This window comes from Sorex fumeus, unplaced genomic scaffold (assembly GCF_029834395.1).
Source record: "Sorex fumeus unplaced genomic scaffold, SorFum_2.1 ptg000079l, whole genome shotgun sequence".
Classification (NCBI taxonomy): domain Eukaryota; kingdom Metazoa; phylum Chordata; class Mammalia; order Eulipotyphla; family Soricidae; genus Sorex; species Sorex fumeus.
Genome location: NW_026606136.1, coordinates 8,424,226 through 8,446,066, shown reverse-complemented (window position 1 = coordinate 8,446,066; position 21,841 = coordinate 8,424,226). Strand labels below are relative to the sequence as shown.

The window sequence follows — 21,841 nt, the reverse complement described above, 5'->3', positions numbered from 1 at the left end:
AACGGGAATTCAAGTGATCAAGTGAATCCAGCTGTGGCAGTCTTGGTGTTTCCTCCTCACTACTGAAATCCGAGAGACATTCTTCCTCCCCTTGGCCATCCTGCTTCCAAGAAAGGTAGCTGACCTGCAAAAGGAGCACTACTTAGGGTGGATGGGGGTTCACAAATGTTGTCATTTCCTTTAAGCTCTTAGTCTCTCTGATTATTTACCACTCTCCTAGACAGAGGATAGCACGGAATCAGGGACCCAAAGTTTTCTGAAGCAGGGCTCTGGGGCCAGAAACAGTTGATCCTGGGAGACCGTTCTTAAACTGAATGAACAGCCATATGCACTCCTTTACACCGGCCTGGGGAAATCCCCCTTTCTTGAATGGAACTCAACATAAATTCTTGGAGAAAAAGGAGTAAGCTCCTTTCTAGAGGGCTGCCCTTCTAGCACTCAGAGGGAACACTTAAGATGTTCACGTCAAAAAGTGACAAGGCTCTCTTGCAATCCTGTAACTAGCACCCATTTTACTTTCTTCACAGTCCTTCTTCTCATCCATATCAGTTCTTATTATCTCACACTTCCAGAATATAAATTCCATGAGAAGGGGCTTCTTCCCGCTCTCTAGTTGAGTAGAGAGCCCCGAATGGAGTTGGTTCCAAGAGTAGCCTCATTTAGGGATAGTTTTCTGAATTCTTTGGCATTAGTATGAAATGTCTTCTCACCTTTCTTAGTAAGGTGGACGTTGTTGTCTCTTTGGGGGCCACACCTGGAGGTGTTTGACGCTGTAGCTGACAGTGCTCAGGAGGCCATGCAGTGGCAGGTATCAAACCCAGGTCTCCCATATCACAGTCCATGCTCCAGCCAGATGAACTATTATGTCTCAGGCTCCTAAGCTGGTCTTTTAAGACCCAATTGTAGGTGTTTGAAGTTTTCTTGGTGGGTCTGATTTAAACTATTTAAAAAATTTCTTTGCAGGACTAGATCAATAGTTCAAAAGATTGAGCACATGCTTTGCACAAGAAAGGTTTGAATTTGATCCCTAACATCACCTGGTCCCTCGAGCACTTCAACAAGTGATTATAACAAAGAGCCAGGCTGGGTAATTCCTGAGCACTACCAAGTGTGAATCCCGCTACCTTACCCACAAATAAAATTTATTTTACAAAGGAAAAAAAAAGATTTTCAACAAGAGAAACAGAACCACCTTCTCTCTCACTTTCTTCCCCTAACTCCGTAACTTTGGAAACAAATTTTCTGACTTTGGGCCAAGTTAATTACATATAATCAATAGAAAACAAGTTGTCTACGGTTGCCTTTTTGGCATATATGAGTGTTGGAGTAAAATCCCAAATAATAATGGTAGGTCTGGTGTCAAAATATTGAATGTAATCAAAGTAGAGAGAGAGTAATGTGGAAATCATCTGCCCCACAGGCAGGGGGAGGGTGCGGGATGGGGTATACTGGGGATTTTGGTGGTGGAGAATAGGCACTGGTGAAGGTACGTGTGTTTCATTGTATGACCGAGACTTAAACCCGAAAGCTTTGTAACTGCTCTCATGGTGATTCAATAAATAAAATTATAAAAAATTTTAAAAAAGTAAGGTGGAGTTCATGCCCAATTCAACCAGTGTAATCAGTGGCTGCTATTTATATAGCAGTACTCCTACATTTAAAAAAAAAAAGGAATTTCTCTGACAGAACGCAGAGGGCACTTAGAACTCTCCATATTTCAAATAAGGGCCAGGACTTCAGGAAAACTTCAGAAAATCTCTGAACTAAAGTTTTAGAGTTTCACATTTTTCTGGGAATGCTAGAATCTCCTACACATGCTAAACACTTCTAAAATCTGCTCATTATTTTGAATTGCTGCCATCCTGTATATGTCATCCTTGAGTTTTTCTCTTCACGTACTTGAATTAAATCATGTAGTTCTTCGGTTCTGGCATCAGTGAGCTCCTCAAAAGGCCGATATTCCACAGCTACTTTACCACTTTCTGAAATAGAGTTAACAAGGATCAATTCAAACTTATTGGCTAAAATGTTCTTTCTATGAAGGTAGTACACAGTGATAGTGGGTGTGTACTTCCTTTATACATCCAATAATTTTACTTCTAAAGCATAAAATAAGAGCATTTTCCTTGTCAATGCAGACATTAAGTTTGGTTCCTTTTGCTTCTCTGTTTTGAGGCCATTCTCAAAGGTGCTCAGGGATTATACCCTCTTAGTACTTGGAGTCATTCCTGGCAATGCAGTGCTGAGCTGGAACTGAAACCTGCTTCCTGCATGCCAAGAATGTGCTCAGCCTGTTGAGCTATCTCTCCAACCCACTGCTTCTTTCATTTCTTTTTATTTGGAGTTTGCAGATCCTGTCCTCTGGTACTCAGGGACTGTTCCTGGCTCTGTGCTCCCTGATGGTGCTAGAGGGGACCATATGCCATGCCAGGGATATGCAAGGCTCTGGTACCATCTTCTTAGCCCCCCGTTGGTTCTTAAAAGTTATTAAATTGATAGAAATTTTACCAGATGACCACAGAAGTCACTTTTGCTAGAAGAATTTCCCAGACTGCAAGGCTGAAGTCAACCCAGGAGCTACTCGTGTAATAAATAAGGTCTCTGACAACTGAAAATTCCTGTCTCTAAGACTGCAGGGCTATAAAGCAAGGAAAGCAATTCTGTTTGTGGATTCTCTACAGATTATTCCGTTTCCTTTGGGCACAGCCGGAAATGTCCATAGCACTAGAAAATTCCATAAGAGGAGAACATTTAAAAATCTTAAATAGTATGACCACTATTTGTTTTTGTTGGGGGCCACACCCAGCAGTGTTAAGTCTTCTCCTGAGCGAAGTACTTGGGGGTTGCTCCTGGACGCTCATGTTGTGCCAGGAATCCAACCCTGGTCTTTCACATGCATAGCATGTGTACCAGGCCTCTCAGCTTTCTTCCTGGCCCCAGCAGAATCATTGTGAAGGTTCACAACAAATAGTTGGTTGTTACATCGAATCACAAACTCTCAATATGTCAGTGCTGAAAACCAACCACGAACTGATTCCAGTTAAGTTTCCTCTTCAGTAGGAAAACAGTAGCAATAATTAGAATATTTCGTCCTTTACTAAATTCTAGGTAAGTCTTTTTAAACATTTATTTATTTTATTTTTATTATGTAATATTTCTTTTTCTTATTTTTTTGTTTTTGTGGGTCACACTCAACAATGCTCAGGGTTTCCTCCTGGCTCTGCACTCAGGAACCACTCCTGGCGGTGCTAGGGGACCATATGGGATGCTGGGAATCGAACTCAGGTCAGCTGCATGCAAGGCAAACACCCCACTCACTGTGCTATCGCTCTAGCCCCTTCCTTCCTTCCTTCCTTCCTTCCTTCCTTCCTTCCTTCCTTCCTTCCTTCCTCTTTTTAATGAATCACTGTGAGATAGAGTTACAGACTTACAAACGTTCGTGCTTATGTTTCAGTCATACAATGATTGAGCACCCATCCCTCCACCAGTGCCCATTCTCCACCACCAGTGTTCCCAGTATCCCTCCCACAACTCCCTCATTCCAGCCCCCCTCCCCCCACGGGCAGGTCTATTCCCTTTCAATCTCTCTCTTCCTTTGGTTGTTGTGGTTTGCAATATAGGCATTAAGTGGCCATCATGTTCGATCTGCAGTCTACCTGCAGCACACATCTCTTATTCTGAATGGGCCCTCCAAGCATCCTTTACTTGGTGGTCCCTTCTCTATCTGAGCTGCCTTTTCCCCTAGCATGTGAGGCCGGCTTCCAAGCCGTGGAGCAATCCTCCTGGTCCCTATCTCTACTATCCTTGGGTGTTAATCTCCCATTCTGTTACTTTATATTCCGCAAATGAGTCCAATTGTAGGTAAGTGTTAAGTATTTACTTTTACAATATAAGGTAAGCTAAATTAAAAGTGTATTTTTTCAGAAAATTGCAGCTTAGAGGGGCTGGAGCAATAGCACAGCAGGGAGGGCGTTTGCCTTGCACACGGCTGACCTGGGTTAGATTCCCAGCATCCCATGTGGTCCCCCGAGCTCCGACAAGGATAATTCCTGAGTGCAGAGGCAGGTGTAACCCCTCAGCATCCCTGGGTGTGACCCAAAATGCAAATGAAAAAAAAAAAGAAAATTGCGGCTTAGAAATACCTTCACATATCTGTCTAGAGACCTACAGTTGCATTTTCTAAATGAGACAGAGGGCCAGAGTACTATTACAATGGGTCGAACATTTGCTCTGCATGCAGACAACACAGGTTCAGTCCCTGGCACCCCATGTGGTTCCCCAAGTCCTACTAGAAGTGGTTCCTGAGCACATAGCCAGGAGGAAGCCCTAAGCATAAGCAGGTGTGGACCAAAAACCAAGAAAAGAATAAAGAAAAAAAATGGAGGACAGAGCTAGTACTTAAACAGAAGTTTACAGCCACTATACTCTTCTGCTTTACTGACGAACAATTGAGAAAGAGGAATTGGATCAAATACTCTCTCTACAGTCTAAACTATTCTACGTTTATACATTGGGGGTAATATTTGCTGTAATTATTTTTCACAGATTCCACAAAGGACAAATTTGAGACTACTCTGTAAAGCATCTAGTAAACAAAAGAATAGGAAGTACTTATATTTCCATTATTTTCAATATAATTGACTTCTCAAAATCAATTTATTTGCTCTTCAAGTAAGAAAGCTGCAGTACTTCAAAGATAACCAACGAAGTCTTACCTAAACCACAATGAGCAGTTTCTGAAATGCATCCGACACGGTCTTTTGAATAGCAAACTTCTGAGTCGTCTTCCTTTTCATAAGGAAAGATAATGGTCCTATATCCAACCAAAACAAATAGATTTACTACGCCAATCTTTCTAATTGATTTTTATGAAGTCTAAAAAGAGAACTGGGCCTGGAGCTCTAGTACAGAGGCTAGGGCGTTTGCCTTATATGTGGCTGACCCGGGTTCGAGCCCCCGCATTTCATATGGTCCTCCCAGCACTGCCAGAAGTAATTTCTGAATGCAGAACCAGGAATAACCCCTGAGCATCGCTAGGTGTAACCCAAAAAATAAAAAAGCTAAAAAAAAAGAAAAACAAAAATAAAAAAACAAAAAGAGCACTACATCACGATCTTAATGAGTAAGGGAAGACACCACACAAGGCTATGTCTTGAAGGCTCTGTGCTAAGTATATTCTGTCAGGGCTATTACCATACATTTTTGCTGTCTGATCAATTCTGGCCATTCGTAAACAGGTAAACATGTAAACTAGAAGGGAGAAATTAGTCAAGATCATTGCATAAATCTCATACTGATTATGTATTTCAAATGGGCAAACCTACAGACTACTCTAGGAACGTGACATACCTCACACCACTAATATTCCAAGAGTAGCAAACCACATTTGATGGGGTTTAAAATAGAAAGCTACCAATCATAGAGGGAAATATATTTTTACAGGAGTGTGTATTATACACACCCAAAACACACACACACACACACACACACACACACACACACAGCTCAACCATTAACAACATGTCAATAATCTCTTATTTAAGGGCTTAATGGTTCCTAGGGGAAACAGAACAATCAATGGTCCCTGGAGAAAATAGAACAATCTTCACATACTTTCCTCTAAGGGAACTTTTGTGGAGCATTTTCAGCAGTTGATTCAGAACATACAATACAAAATAAATTGCTTCGGTTCTGCTTGGGGCAGGGGTTCGGGTTCGAGATGGAAACACAAAATATGGTGGTATCAAGGTGTAATGGTCGTGGGATTGGCGTTTGAATGTTGAATGTAATAAAATATTTTTATAAAAATAAAAAATACTTTATAATAATCACTGTATCATTGTCATCCTGTTGTTTGTCGAGTTCCTCGAGTGGGCGCCAGTAACGTCTCTATTCCTCCCAGTCCTGAGATTTTAGCAGCTTCTTCCAATGATTGGAGCTTTTTTAGGATCAGGGAAATGAGACTTGTTGTCATTACTGTTTTGGGCATATCGAATACGCCACAGGGAGTTTCCCAGGCTCTGCCCGTGAGGGCGGGATACTCTCAGCAGCTTGCCGGGCTCTCCAAGATGCAAATATTTATATATTTCTCTCTATGATTTATTGCCTACTGTCTGAACCCCATCAAATATGGTGTGGCAATTATGGAAAATGGGTAGGAAGTGTCTTATAATGTGAAAGTGGCCTGGCCTGAAGAGTAGCGGCAGTTGGGTAGTAGAGATCGGCTGCCGGGCAGGGTCCCTTGGGACGGGAAGGACCCTCACCCGCACCTCTCTGGGGTGCCCCGAGTGAAAACAGTCTGGCATGAAGTCCTTTACTTTGCAAAAATTATACTGTTCAAAGCAGGCCCGAGCCATCTGGATACCGCAGCTTGGAGTAACCGAATTGGATAACTGTGGTAATTCTAGAGGTAATACATGCAGATGGGCGCTGACCCCCTTCCCAGGGGATGCGCACATCTCTCAGATCAGAGCCAATCAGGTCAGCCTCCCCTTGGTTCCAGCCGGCTACGAGGCAGGTGCAAGGGGCTTTGGTGATGGTGACTAGATAACCTCGGGCAGATGGCACGCCCCCCACCTCCCACAGGGAGTGATAACCCGTTCGAATGTCTGCCCTATCACCTATCAAATTCAGGAGCTTGAGAAAGGTGCAGTAGTGGCAAGGATGAGTTGGTCTCATTAAGATTCACCTACCAGAGTCTGTTCCAGTTCTTTCGCTAACAGCTCTCCCTTTGATTTAATACCCTAAGCCTAAGTACCATAGATTCTGGGGGGGGGGGGGGGAACATTTTTATTAGTGTATTTAATTATCAAAATGAAGATTTTGGTGAGATAATGGACAATTACACAGGATCTATACTTGAAAAATTACTTTGGAACAAAGAAGACTGTTACCCCCAAATAGGAGAAACAGTATTCCCATCCCTATATCTCTAAGGTTCTTGGTAGGAAGACAGCTCTAAAATTGTGAAGTGTCCCCGGGTCCTTCGTCCCCACCAAAAAAAATGATTCTATTAGTACCTAAGATTTTAAGAAGTATTATTAAAAACATCTGCCCAAGGCTTTAGCAGCTTAGCTAGGAGAGGGATTTTTCTGATGTATCTGAAAATATGATGAGAGATAGATAGATAGAGAGAGAGAGAGGATGAATTCTTACCCACACCCCCATTCCAGTCCCCACAGAGACCTTCCAGTTTATCCAAAGTCTCCTCGGATTTGCCAACTCCAGGGCTCTTGTCAAAGGACGACAATACCACCTCTAAAGCACAGAAGATCTTCACGCTTTGCGTCTGAAGTGGTGCCACAATATCTTCATTTTCCCTTTCTTCAAGTTCAGAAAGATCCTGAAGGTGTTAAGATTTTAGATTGAAGGTCCTTCTGAACATCTCAATGTAGATTTTAAAATGTTTGATTAGATGCCACTCAATGCCTCTTTCGCAAATGACAGCACCCAAAAGGAGAGAGTGAACAAAGGGAAATGCCCTGCAACAGAGGCAGGGTGGGATGGGGAGGGTGGCAGTGTGGGAGGGATAGGTATTCGATCATTGTATAACTGAAACCCAAGCACAAAAATTTATAAATCTACAACTGTACCTCATGGTGTTTCACTAAAAAAAATCTAAAAAACAAAAACAAAAACATATTTCTGGAAAAAAAGCTTAATTAGAAATAAAAAGGAAACTCCAGCAATCCTTGCCAACCGTTGAAGTAACCTGTGATTTCAACATTAAACAAAACTTCCCATGAACTACACCAGCCATGAACATACAGAGCACACAAGCGTTGTAGAATATGGACACCACCGTCAACTGACTGAGACCTTATTGATTCAGGGGTGTGACCAGTGATCCAACACTTTCACTTAGACGACTCTCATCTATCAGGTCTGTAGGTTCTCTGAGCCGGCTGGGGTAATACCCCACAGAGCTGGGAGTCATGCAATACTCAGGATAAAACCTAGGGCCTTGAACACGGTGGGCACAAGCTCTGCACTTGAACTCTCTCTCCGCTTCCTACCTTGACAATCCTTTTAGACCATCCATTGAAACCAAAATATTAGTTTGCCAGCTCCTGGCATTGGGAGCTGTTTAGGGCAAGTGTACAATGTCGAACTGCTTTATGTCTGCTGAGACGAACCTAAAGACATAAGAGAGACACTCGAAATTAGGAACGACTTCCCACAGAGATCTAATTCAGCAGACCCAAGGACCCAAGACTTCTCACTACAAGTTTCATAAAGTGGCTGTGAAGAGCAAATTGAACAAACTTTGCTGGTTGCTGTAGTTTCAGAACCATACTCAGCAGTAATCAGTTCCTCCTAGCTCTGTGCTCCGAGATCACTCCAGGTGCTGGTTGCGGGAATCATATGTGCGGCTGGGGATAGAACCAGGTTGGCAGCAAGCAAGGTCAGCCCATTAACTCCTGGCCTATTTCTTTGGTCCTTAAACACTTTAGGCATTAAGTTCATAGGAAGCACTAATACTTATTATTCTCAAGCCATGGTACTTTTCTGCATTATTTCCAAAATCTCTGATTAATCTGAGCGTGTCCCTGACTTCTGGTGGTAAGTGAAACTATAAGCCGTAAGATCTGCAAGACTGGAGATAAGCAAAAGAAGTAAATTGCTTCAGTGATTCTATCTAGAAGCTCTTGCCTGTAACTATAACCTGAAAGATAGGTAAGATAGACCTGCCACCAAAGCAAGACCTCATCTACAGCACTCCTCTCTCCAAATTAATAGACTTGCTAGAAGAGACTATAGTTTTGTTTTTTGTTATACCATTTTATGAGTAACGATCACCTGCATTTCACGAGAAGTGGTCCCGTTCCTGACGTTCCATTCACTCTCAATGGGATGAACATCTCCGAATGCAACAGTTATGTGTACCTAGGTCAAGAAGTCAATATGACGAATGACCAGGCACCTGAGTTGCGCAGGAGAAAGAGAGCGGCTTGGAACGCCTTCAAGAACGTTGAAAAAATAGCTAAGAGGACAAAGAACCTCCGGCTCCGGGCACATCTCTTGGATTCCACTGTTCTTCCTGCATTAACATATGCCTCAGAGACCTGGGCCCTACACAAACATGATGAGAACGCTAGTCGAGTCTCCCAGAGAGGAATCGAAAGAGCTATGCTTGAGTATCATGCTTCACTCAACTGAGAGAAAAGAATCTGAAGTTCCAAACTTCTTCGACGGTCAAGAATCAGGGACACTCTCTCATTTGCCAAGGCATCAAAAATCAGATGTGCTGGACACGTAATGAGATTTGGAGATGACTGCTGGACTAGAGCCATTACCGACTGGATTCCACGGAACATCAAAAGATCACGTGGCCGTCCACTTATGAGATGATCAGACTTCTTTGTCAAGACCCTGAACGATTGATTTGAGGCTCTTCGTGTTCCTAGAATGAGCAGATGCCATTGGGCTACATTAGCACGCGATAGGGATGAATGGAGACGTTACTGGCGCCCGCTCAAGCGAATCAATGAATATCGGGATGTCAAGTGACCAAGTGATCAAGATCATCTGCATAAGAGCTTCTTTATAAAATACAAAATACCTGTATTCCTAGTTCACTAAATACATTATTGTGGACTTCTTATATCATTAGTTCTTAAATGACAATTTTAACTTTTAGTCAATATGTACTATATGAACTTATTAATAAAAATTCAAATGCAAGGGTGGAGAGTTAGTCCAATGGGCAAGGCATTTTTGCACTGCATGTGGCCAATCTGGGTATGACCCCCAGTACCCCAAGTGGTGCCACCAAGCCTACCAGGAATGATCCCTGAGTGCAGAGTCAGAAGAAAGCCTTGAGCATTGCAAAACATAAAAGAAAAAGTATTCAAACACAAATAAAAGCAGAGCAATACTGATTATTGATTTGTTTCATGCCTATCACTATAACCAGTTTATAAGCACCTTGAGTGCTCAAAGAATCCATATTGTATCCTTTCCTCATTCTCTGAAGCAAGAAAAGTTTGTTACAAAGGCTTGGTAGTTTGTTGGTTGAGAGAATAAATCAAGGAATGAGAAAAAGAGAACAAAATTAGTTTCCCCAACCTAAAGCTGCCTGAGGAGAGGGAGCAATGAAGACTGATCTTTGAATGCTTACACCACAGACTGGCCTGTACCTGTAGTGACTGCAGCTTTGTCAACTTAAGAAGCTTCAGAAGGGTTCTGAGACCCTGGAGAGGAGTTACCTTAATTTTGTAACGGTTTTTTTTTTTTTTGCTGGTAACAATGAATAAATTCTCTGATGACATGGGTCTTTCCTTCATTTTACATTAAGATCCCCTTTACTGTTCTGTACTTATAGGAGGCCAAAAATAGACAAGAACTATGGGTGCTCTCCAAGGTATAAAAGAACCTCTCATGGAAATGGATAACTTTCAGAGAGAAGGTAGTAATCCCAGCCTGTGCATGAGATAATCTAACTAGAGTACCACCTTCACAACTACATACTGATTTATAGAATGTTCCCTTTATCACTATACTGGTAATGAATCTCATGCTATAAAAATCTCAACACCATATTTATGAAACTCGCCTTCCTTCCTCCTGGGGTGTCCTCACTCATGCAAGGTCTAGGCTCTGCCACTGAGTCACATCCCTGTTCCTACGAAATGGTCTTAATAGCCAATGAGAGAAAGGGGTGGGGGGAGTACCACTTATTAATTACAATGGATATAGCACTGTAGCGCTGTCCTCCTTTGTCCATAGTTTTGCTTGAGTGGGCACCAGTAACGTTTCACAACAAATTGTGAGACTTGTTACTGTTTTTGGCATATCAAATATGTCACTGGTACTTTGCCAGGCTTTGCAGTGGGAGCGAGATACTTTCGGTAGCTTTCGGTAGCTTGTAAGGCAATCGATCTACCCGCTGTGCTATTGCTCCAGCCCAAAATGGAGATAAGTGGATATATTATTTATAAGTGGATATATTATTTATTTTGGGGTTGGGGCCACACCTGGCAATGCCCAGGCTTCATCCTGGCTCTGCACTCAAGAACCCCTCCTGGTGGGTCTTAGGAGACCTTACGGGATGCCAGGGATCCAACCAGTGTTAGCAAGTGCAAGCCAAGAGCCTTCCCCTTCTTTACTATCACTCTGGCCAAAAGCGTTTTCAATTCCAGCTGTAATATGACTGTGAGAGGGCCAGAGTCTAGCTGCAGCTTACTGTCTGCAAAGCAAATAAGGTCCAAGAGACCTTGATCTCACTCCTAGGGGCTGGAGTAGGGGCTGAAGCAGGTGTTGGGTCTCCAGAAGAGCAGAAGAGTCTGTGGTCACACGGAGGGGTGTTCTCATGTCTGATGAAGGCGCAGGCAAGGACAAAAGGACAGGGAGTGAGAATGACCAGCAAGAGAAGCCAGTTCAGGGAGCCAATCAGAGGAGGCTTAGAATTATCATGTGAAAGGCTTGGAAACAATAATTCTCATTTATATATCCAGAGGTATGGGAGGGGATGGGGGCCTGCACGGGAAAACAGTGGAGCGGGGTCCCCTAGGTTCTACCCCCATCCCCTCCACACCCAACCCTGCTCCACCAAAACTGAACCGAACCACAGAAGAATGGAAATGGGCCAGAAAAGAATGGGACTAAACTGAGGCCTAAGTGAGATGGAATTCAGGAGCTGGAGACCGTGGAGCCCCGGGAGCACCCAAAGGGAAGAAAGTTTTCAGTGGGAACTGGGAACTCAGGGTGGGCATAGGGAACAGTGGGCGGAAGACAGAGCGATGATGCTGGCCGCGAGTCCCTCCAGGCAGCAGAATTGTCAAGCGCACATTGGACCCCCTCAAAGCCCAGTGGAGGCTGGGAACTGGGCTCTGACCCTTCCAGCTAGTCTCTTACTGCAACCAGCCTCGAAGTTTCTGCAGAAAACAGCCTGTGGGGACGGGCCGTGTGCTGCCTGGATACTCTAGACACTGCAAGGCAGCGGGAAGCTGGTGGCTGGGGGGTGGGTATCTGGCAGTGTAAGGTGCCCCAGCCCAGCACTGCTTCCCACGGCCCCGATCCCAGCCAAGCGCCAACCCACCTTCAGCGGAGAGGACTGGAAGAGCGGCTGCAGGTCGCAGGCCCATTGGGCTGAGTGGGCGGCGTGCGAATACAACGTGTCCACGGGCTAGAACCGCGGATGGGGCGGCAGCAGCGTTGGGGAAGACACGCACGGCATTCAGAAGGCGAAGCGGGGAAGGCCGAGGACAGAAAATGTTGCAGGGACGCCGAGGTCACCCACCGCACAGACCTAGAATTTCCTCCATCTAGAATATTTCTCTATACCCTCAAACCCAATACAGTATTGCACACTTCTCTAATATTGCATACTGTTTTTCTTTTATAGTCTAAAAGAAAAGTTTTTATCTATAGAACTGAGGTTGCATGAAGGTTGGTGTGGGGAGGGTGGACAATTGGGAAAGGTCCTTGACATCAGTCAAGGGAATTAGTCTCTGGTGTTACATGTGGTACTGCAAAGATGTATGCACAAAATCAATGATTTAAGATACTATAAATCCTGGTATCACAATAAAATTGACATAGTCAAAGATTTTTAATAAGAAAGCACTGAAAAAAAGCTATATTTAGCATGACAATAATTTTACATACCAAAGTAATATCTGATTTCATATTAATTCTTGCAATTCTCTAGAAACGATAATATTTTTATCTAAAATATGCCTTTTCACACTTAGGACCTCACACATTTACCTCTTCGTATTTGCATTACTGATAAGAACTTTGTAACATTTTACTAATCACCATTTACATGATACATGGTAAGAGACAAGTAATCATTTTTTAAAAATATTCCACAAAACACTGAAAATCTTAACTTTAACATGGCACTTTCAGAAATTTAAACTGCAGCTTAAAAATATCAACTGCTCTCAAACACATTTTCACATTTTCAGCATTTTAAAAGATCCTACAGACAACAGTAAGCAAAATGAAAGAAAAAAAACGTGAGCTGCGCACAGTAATGAAGTTGAATGACTGGAGAGATTGCTCAATGGGCTGACCACATGCTTTGCATGCAGGAAGCTCATGTTTAATGCCCATCACCACTAAGTTCCCATCATCAAAAGAAGTCACCCCTGAGCACCAAGACAGGAGTATTCCCCAAGCACCAACTGATGTGGTCCCGAAACAAACAAACAAAAAATACATACCCTATTCCCAAATCAGTATTTCTACAAGACAAGCAATATTTAAGCACATTACCAAGGTAAAAAAAAGTCAACAGACTATACTTATCCAACTCATAGCCTTATTCACTCAGAATCACAAATTAAAATGGAAAAATGACCTCTACTCCAAACCAGAAAAAAACTCTTCAAAACAACTTTGCAGTAAAGCAGTATATGTATCAGCAAGGTATTCATGAAGGCTACTTTCAATGGAAACCATCGTTTCCTTTATATTCTTTACTTTTCGAATTTTACTGCAAAGAGACAAAAGTATATGGAAGCTGGCAGTTTTCAAAGGAACTTTCTTAGTTCTATTCAAGGAAAATATAAAGAACCAGTAAAAATAAAAATTCACTTTCCAGAAAATGTTTCTAGCCATTGTAAATAATAGTAAATCCACAATTTTTTAAGAGACTCTTTTCTTAAAGAATGCCCAAACTGCAATACATACAACATTCAAAGTTATACAGATATTCAGATCGCCATTTTCCTTACCATTGTTAAAAAAACAACAAGGAAAAGTCAAGCCTCCAATTTTGATAGATTATATTATGGTCTATATAACAGCATAACCTGTTGGAAAAAACTTTGATATCCAACAAACAAACATAGACTATGACTCAAAATAAAATCACAACATAGAGCAAGAACTTTACTTTGCATTTGTTAGTATAATAGGGTACAAATTCACATGCTTGCAAAAGTGGAGATGAAACAACAATCAGCAAACTTGTAGGTCACCAGGAAGCTGAAGGTTTGGGGAAAAAGAAGCTATTTCCACTTTAATCTTGTTCCTTGAGTAGTGGCATGGGAGGAAACTCAGGAACAAAATATGAGAGCAACCTAGGATAATTTACTAAAATTCACCTGCGATAGCACAGCTGCAGGGCGTTTGCCTTGCACGCAGCCAACATGGCCGACCCGAGTTCGATTCCTCCGCCCCTCTCGGAGAGCCCGGCAAGCTACCGAGAGTATCTCGCCCGCACGGCAGAGCCTGGCAAGCTCCCCGTGACATATTCGAGATGCCAGACACAGTAACAACAAAGTCTCCAATAGAGACGTTACTGGGCCCGCTCGAGCAAATCGATGAACAATGGGAGGACAGTGATGACAGTGACACCTTAAAAAAAGATTGAATCTGGGGCTGGTGCAGTAGCACAGCGGGTAGAGCATTTGCCTTGCACACAGCTGACCCAGGTTCGAGTCCCAGCATCCCAGATGGTCCCCTGAGTACCGCCATGGGTAATTCCTGAGTGCAGAGCCAGGAGTAAACCCTGTGCATTGCTGGGTGTGATCCAAAAAACCAAATCCCCACAACCCCCCCCCCCCCAAAAAAAAGATTGAATCTGCCATCTTGGATCTCTGCACCTGGTGTAACTCCCATATACAGTCTTTGGCCTAAGTTAAATAACATATTCCCCATTCAGATACCACATAATTTTGAATTGATAGGCCATACAAATACAAACTGGCTGTGGCTAGTCAGTGACTTGTAACTAAATATCAGATAAGCATTAACACAGAACTCTGAAAGGGAAGGGGAAAAAATAGGTTAAAAAAAACGGAATTTTAAACTATCACACAGTATTGAATCACCTTTATGGGGAAAAAGTGATTAGGGAAAAAAAGTGGGACAATAGAAAAGACAGGGGTATTTTGAAATGTTTACTAATTACCGTAAATATATTTGTAATTGAGGTAACTGCTATAACTTCAAGCCCCATTCGTATCCTTTTTTGTTTTTCACAGTAAGCATTCCAGGTATCTTCGTTAAACCCATAATTAAAATAATCAGAAAGGTCAGCGCCTAAAAAGAAGACACAACTTTTGTATGCAACTATTTCAATCCTATTTTTATGCAGCAAACAAAATATAAAAATGTAAATGATAAGTTCTATCAGTTTAAACACCTCTTCAAATTTTACTAGTTCTTCCACTTATTACTCTAGTACCACAAAACTATGTTTTTAATGAAATTTCCTTTATAAATGGCATTCTAATAAAATAGTATGCTATGCAAAAATTATAAAATAGTATAATGCTAAGCTACTGTTACAATTTAGCAACACAGGTTACTACTGCCAATTATGCTTAGGACATTTATAATGACATTTACAAAACTCCTATGAATACTATTGATACTGAAAGTTAGATATTTTTCTAATGACTTTAATACGAAACATCTTTTAAAAATCTACAATCCAGAGAGATAAGTCAAAGAGCTAGAATGAATGCTTTGAATATAGGTGCCCAGGTTTGATGGCAAGCACACAAAGTAACCAGTCATTGCCAGCAGACCTCAAGCACCATCAGGTGTTCCCAAGAAAAATCCAGTCCTCTTCTGCTGGGGAAACAGCTCGAGTATTAGAGCACATGCTCAGTGGCCTTGAACACACTCCCAGGTACCACAATGTTCATCCCAGAAGACTGAGCATCACACACACTGAGTGCCCCAGGACCTTGAGGGTCACTGAGGCTGGTCCCAGGGAGGGGTATGGAGTTATTTATCATCCAGGTTTACACCATGGTTTATCTTCAAAAGAATCCAAATCTACCTCCAAGAGTGGAACTCCATTAATACTTCTAGGTGCATCAAGCTCTACCCCTTTGAATTCTGTTCCTTTTTTAACAAATACAAAATAAAGAATGGCATGAGCAAGATACTGAGAGAAAAACAGAAAAAAACATTTTACTAGTGATAGCTCTCAATATAACAAAGGCTTCAATGAGAACATTAAAGTCAGGCATACTATAAGAATAAGCATGTTATCAATAACAGTAAGTTTAAACTTTAGGGAAGAAACTCTAAGATATAGTGTACGGATTAGGAACTTGTTAACTCATTCAAATAAATTCCTGTACCAATATGTACCAATAACTTCCAGGTATTAAATCCCTTTTTATATGCTCCGAACTATAACATGTCTTACAGTGTTGTACAAACAAGTTAAAATCAAAAGAGGAAAAAAAAACCTTGTGACCCACAAACTCTACAAACACGTATTCTCTTACACAGCCTTTCACAGAGAAAATTTTCCCCATCCTTGAGACACAAGTTTAAACGACTCTCTTGAATTGAACTGAAGCACTTTTCAGATCACCTGTGACAGCTACTATAGTCTGTATGTTATTCAGGTATAGTCATTACTTCCTACTGATGCACTGGCAAATACAAATTTTACCTGTAGTTCCATAGACTCTTCCTTCTGTCTTGATATTAAGAGTCACTGGTGCTGTTCCGTAACTCCTAAGAACAAGAAAAATTATCCTGATAATCTTGAACTAAACAAAAATAGCAATATATTCCATGTATACAAGTTATTCATATATAGACTGACATTGACTAACATGTTTTAAAAAAGTGGCTGTGGGGGAGGGTTCCGAAGTGCTGATTAGGGGACCTAAGGGCCCCTTCCTGCCATTCCTGTGGTCAGCAGTTCAATGCCTGGGTCTGAGAATGCATTGTTCTTCACGCACTGCAGTACCAAGGATTATCTAGAGTACCCCAGCTGTGCTCAGAGACCTTCAGAGCCAATTCAGCAATGCTCAGGGGACCAGGTGGTGTTGGGGATCAAACTAAACTGGTTACAGGCAAATCAAGTGACTTAGCTCGCTGTACTATTTCTCTGACCCCTAGGGGGAAAAAGTCTTAATTTTTTGTCACTTATTAAGCAAAAAATTTAAAAAAAACAGATATTTTGGGATCAAGAAAGACAGTGCAGAAGGCCTTCAAAAGTACTGCCAGATGTCTCCTTGGAAGCACCTGAGCACCACTGTATCAATCAGACCACATACATTGGCCCTCACATTAAACCACCTACCATTGGGCTGAGAATCACTCGCAGTGAGGCCTGGCCACCTGAACAAAGGGAGGACTCTTCCACAAAAGAAACAGTTATATCTTATATGTTTGGGTTAGGGCACATACATAATATGAGCATGACCTGGGCATCATCCCCAACACAATCTAACCCCTCGGACACTGCCAGATTATTATCCAGGGGTCCCAAGCACTGTCACAACAATCCTGGTGGCACCTTACAGCACAGAACTGCTGCTCAAACAGCCAAGAATCAACAGGAGGGAATCCCCAAGGGCAAGGGGCCTCGGAGCAACACCTGGCAGGCCTATTCCTAAAAAAATTCATTCCAGGCAATTAGCACTGAACACCACTTAGGAAGATACCCCACTCCCCAATTCCCCCATGCCCCCCCAAAAGGGGGTCTTAAAAGTTTAATTGTTTTTTACTTCAAAAATCTACCTGCCAGTACATGTCCCACTGTTACACACTTCCCAAGAAACTAAGCTGGTCAAGGGAAAGTCGAACTGTAGCACCGTCCTCCCGTTGTTCATCGATTTGCTCGAGCGGACACCAGTAACGTCTCACAACAAATTGTGAGACTTGTTGTTACTGTTTTTGGCATATTAAATACGTCATGGGTAGCTTGCCAGGTTTTGCCCTGGGGGCGAGATACTCTCGGGCGGAGGAATCGAACCCAGGTCGCCATGTTGGCCACATGCAAGGCAAACGCGTTACGCACTGTGCTGTCACTCCAGCCCTAAAAAGGGTAAGTAATACATTTTTATATACACCTTGTCCTCATTTCCTTGCCTCCTACTTAATTCAGTAGTCAGAAATCCTGTATGAAAGAAGTAATAAGAAATAATCTTTGTTTTATAATCCAATGATCTCCTTTAGGCTCTCACTGCATCCAATATTGTTGGTAGATCGTCTTTCAAATACATGGACTACTTTTGTCCACAAAATAAATTCATAAAATGAAATCAATCTAAACCAAAAACAGAATGTGGTTGTTGGTGTAAGTGGTTAATGACCAAAAGAAAACAATAGGGAACAGGTTTCTAGAATGCGAGTACCATTCCATATCCTGATCTGGGTGGAAGTCACATGAAAACGTAACTCTTGTAAAAATGAACTCAGTGTCATTTAAAGTAGTAAAATATACCTGAAAACAAAGGGAAAAGCTAAAATTTGGAGCCAGAACCTCATTTACATTCAAGGTTTATCCAATATTACTTATGTAATTTTGACCTAAGACCTGTATACATTTTCCTTAACAGTAATTTAGATAGCCACGAAGTGCTAGATCCCACATACCTGGGAGTCCAAAGGAATTTCAAGTATGTGAAAGTACTTCATTTTAACATACTTCTCCCACATTAACCAGATCAGTTATATTTTCAATTAACTTCTCTACAAGCCATGAAGCCATTGAGTTCTCTAAGCTACCCATAATTCTGTGTAGTACTCAAATGAATCTTCTTTATCCACCCATTTTAACTTAGATCAAAGAATATAACATGGATTCATAGTCAGCCTTCTAGAGAGGTCTGTACTAATGGACCCCTCCCTCACTTTCACTTACCTCTCCACCCTCTACAGCCCAACTTTGCAACTTTCATCCACAAAAACTGTCTCTCCACAGCTCTTTTTCATGGTTATTTTCACTCATCCCCTCCTGATAATTCTTTATGAAAATTTTTGGATGTTTCACAGTCATCACTTTGCTTCTGGCTGGACTCCACTATCCGGACAAGTCTCATCCAGAAATTAATTTTGAAAAACTCCAGCATGCAGGTTTTGTGACTGAAATCTCCAGCTTTCATGAGGTCAGGGAGGGTTCCCTCCCTCCATGTATCCCTGTTCTTCTGGAAGCCTGGCAGGAACACGTCCAGCGCCATGTGAGCTCTCTCACAGGCCATGATCCAGAATAAATTAGAATAACAAACTTAGAAACAAATCTTGAAAGAGATCAAGAATTTCTCCCGGATCCTGCACAAGGCTGAGTCATCCAGGGGCAACCCAGAGAGGGACGGCTGAACCCCCACGTCCACCCAAACAGAGTGCCAGCAGCCAAAAACCTCCACAATCCACAATCAGCTTTCAGAGATCGGGCACAGACTACCCTCTGTGCTTCTGGAAGCCCAGCAGTCAGGCCTATGCCCCAAAGCCACCAGTTAAGAATTTAACTCCATCTGTTACTCCGTCAAAACTTTTGGACACCCTGGAGTGTGTGGATGCAATTCTGGCTACGCAACATCTCTAACTCTGTAACACTGTTAAGTCAGAAGTAGCAGATGGTATGTAATATGAAAGGCAACCAATTTCAATGGACAAAATCTATATACAGAAGGCTTTACCTGTAATGTCTTAGTAATCTCCTACACAAGGGTTTAAGGGCTCCATGGTGAGAGAGAAGAATCTTCACTACCGGGGCTGGAGCGATAGCACAGCGGGTAGGGTGTTTGCCTTGCATATGGACGACCCGGGTTTGATTCCCAGCATCCCATATGGTCCCCTGAGCACAGCCAGGAATAATTCCTGAGTGGAAATCCAGGAGTAATTCCTGTGCATCATCGGATGTGACCCAAAAAGCAAAAAAAAAAAAAAAAATTCACAATCTTTCTTCTAAGGAAACATTTTTTGATCATCCTTTTAGCAAATTATTTATAATAAGCAATGTAAGATAAATGATTGTGGGTCTGCTATGGGGGCATGTTCAAGTGGTAGTTGGGAAAATTGGAAATAATGGTGGTGAGAAGGTGCAATGGTGGTGGAATTGGTGTTGGAATATTGAATGTCTGTAACTAATGACTAAAAATCTTTTTTTTTTTTTTTTTTGCTTTTTGGGTCACACCCAGCGATGCACAGGGGTTACTCCTGGCTCTGCACTCAGGAGTTACTCCTGGAGGTGCTCAGCGGACCATATGGGATGCTGGGAATCGAACCTGGGTCGGCCGCATGCAAGGCAAACGCCCTACCCGATGTGCTATTTCTCTAGCCCCTAAAAATCAATTTTAATAATTTTTTTAAAAATATACTATCAAGTTACACTGTATGCAGAGATCCAACATAGGAGATTTAGTCTTTTTTAAGTGAATTTTCATAAATTATCTTCTTTAGCAGGGAAGCTGCGGGCTTACTCTGGATTCAGCATCTCACGCAGACAGCCATTCAAAGCTACAGAAAAATCTGGAACGAACTCTGAAATATAGTTTTAAAATACATTTTAAAATATTTTAAAACTTCGGGGCCAGATAGATAGCACAGCAGGTTAGGCACTTGCCTTGCACAAAGTTGATTAGGGTTTGATCCCTGACACCCCATATGATCCCTAAAACTCAACAGGGGTGATCCTTGAGCACAGAGATAGGAGCAAGCCCTGAGCACAGCTGGGTGTGGCTCCAACCCTCACCCCTGCTAAATATGTATTTTTTTAAGGATCGACTCCAGAGTAACACCTGAATATCTCTGGGTGTGCGCCCACTCCCCAAAACTAAAGAAACAAGCCATACAGAGTTAAAAAAAATTTCTGATTTTTTAAAAATCAATTAAAAAACTGAATTAAAAATATTAAAATCCTAGAGCTAAGAAAATAGCTCAAATAAAAGCACATGCCTAACATGTCAGATCCTGTACCATGAATACCACTGAAAGTATCCCCAACGCCACCAGTTTTTGGCCTTATTTTAAAATACATACATATATAACATATATAAAAAACCAAAGCTCAAGATTGGAAGAATACAAGCTGCAATTTAATAGTTTCTAAATCTAAATATTTGTAGCACTCATTTTACAAAAACACTTTCAGTTCTAGAATTACAAATTACTGATTCCATGCAACTTTTATAATTAAATTCACCATTAGGAAGGAAATGTTTTCCATGGCTAAGTATTTTTTGAGATATAAATAACAAAGTATTTGTTTTAGGTGTTCAACATGACCTGATATACATATACATATACATACATATATATATATAAACTGCAAAATGCTGATCACAGCAAGTTAACATTCATCATCACAGTTTTCATTTTTTTTCTTATAAGAATGTTGAAGATGTACTGTCTTAGCAACTCAAAGTAAAACTTAAATAAGAATGCTTTCATATCATGATATGATAAAAAGTGTAAAACCAATAGAATCTATCACTAAAGTCTTAATAATGGCACCCAGTTTTTGATGCAGAACTGTTAGTTAAAGGAGTAAAGGATGTATTTCAGTGGGAGAGTACATGCTTCACATGTACGTGGTCCTGGGATCAATTCCCTGCATTCCCTGCACCATAAGACTTGAAATTGAAAATTTAAAAACTTACCCATATTGTGGTGCTCCCGTTTTAAAGTCTCCGAAAGTGACATGAACATCATCCTCATCATCATCACTGTCACTGTCACTATCATATTCAGTTTCAGTCACTTTCTATACCAACATAAAAAGTGATAAAATACATTCAATAATCCACCTTCAACATCTAGTAACTGAAAAAGTAACCAATTTGTTTCATCTATGAGATTAGAGTTATGAAACCAATGTTTCCATTTCTTCTTTGTAACTTTAATGTTTTAAAACCTAAAAAAAGTGATAGAAATGTGAAAAAAAGACGCTTTCAAGAAGTTTTTGTAAGACTACTTAATGTATCTTTATATGTAAAGCTTTCTCTCTTGCAAAAAGGATCTAAGGGGATGTGCTAAGATATCCAGCAGATAGAACCATAAAAAGTAGGTATTTGAAGAACTTTTGGTAAAAGGAATGTGAAGATAAGAGTGAAAAATTAATTATGGAGCTGGAGCAATAGCATCGCTGGTAGGGCATTTGCCTTGCGCATGGCTGACCCTGGATTCG

At 41.5% G+C, this 21,841-nt stretch overlaps 1 pseudogene; it reads right to left on the bottom strand.

The window, feature by feature from the left end:
- LOC130038756 (RAD52 motif-containing protein 1-like) overlaps window positions 1–21,399 on the bottom strand; it is a 32,131-nt pseudogene extending 10,732 nt beyond the window's left edge.
- Between the last annotated feature and the right edge of the window lie 442 nt (window positions 21,400–21,841).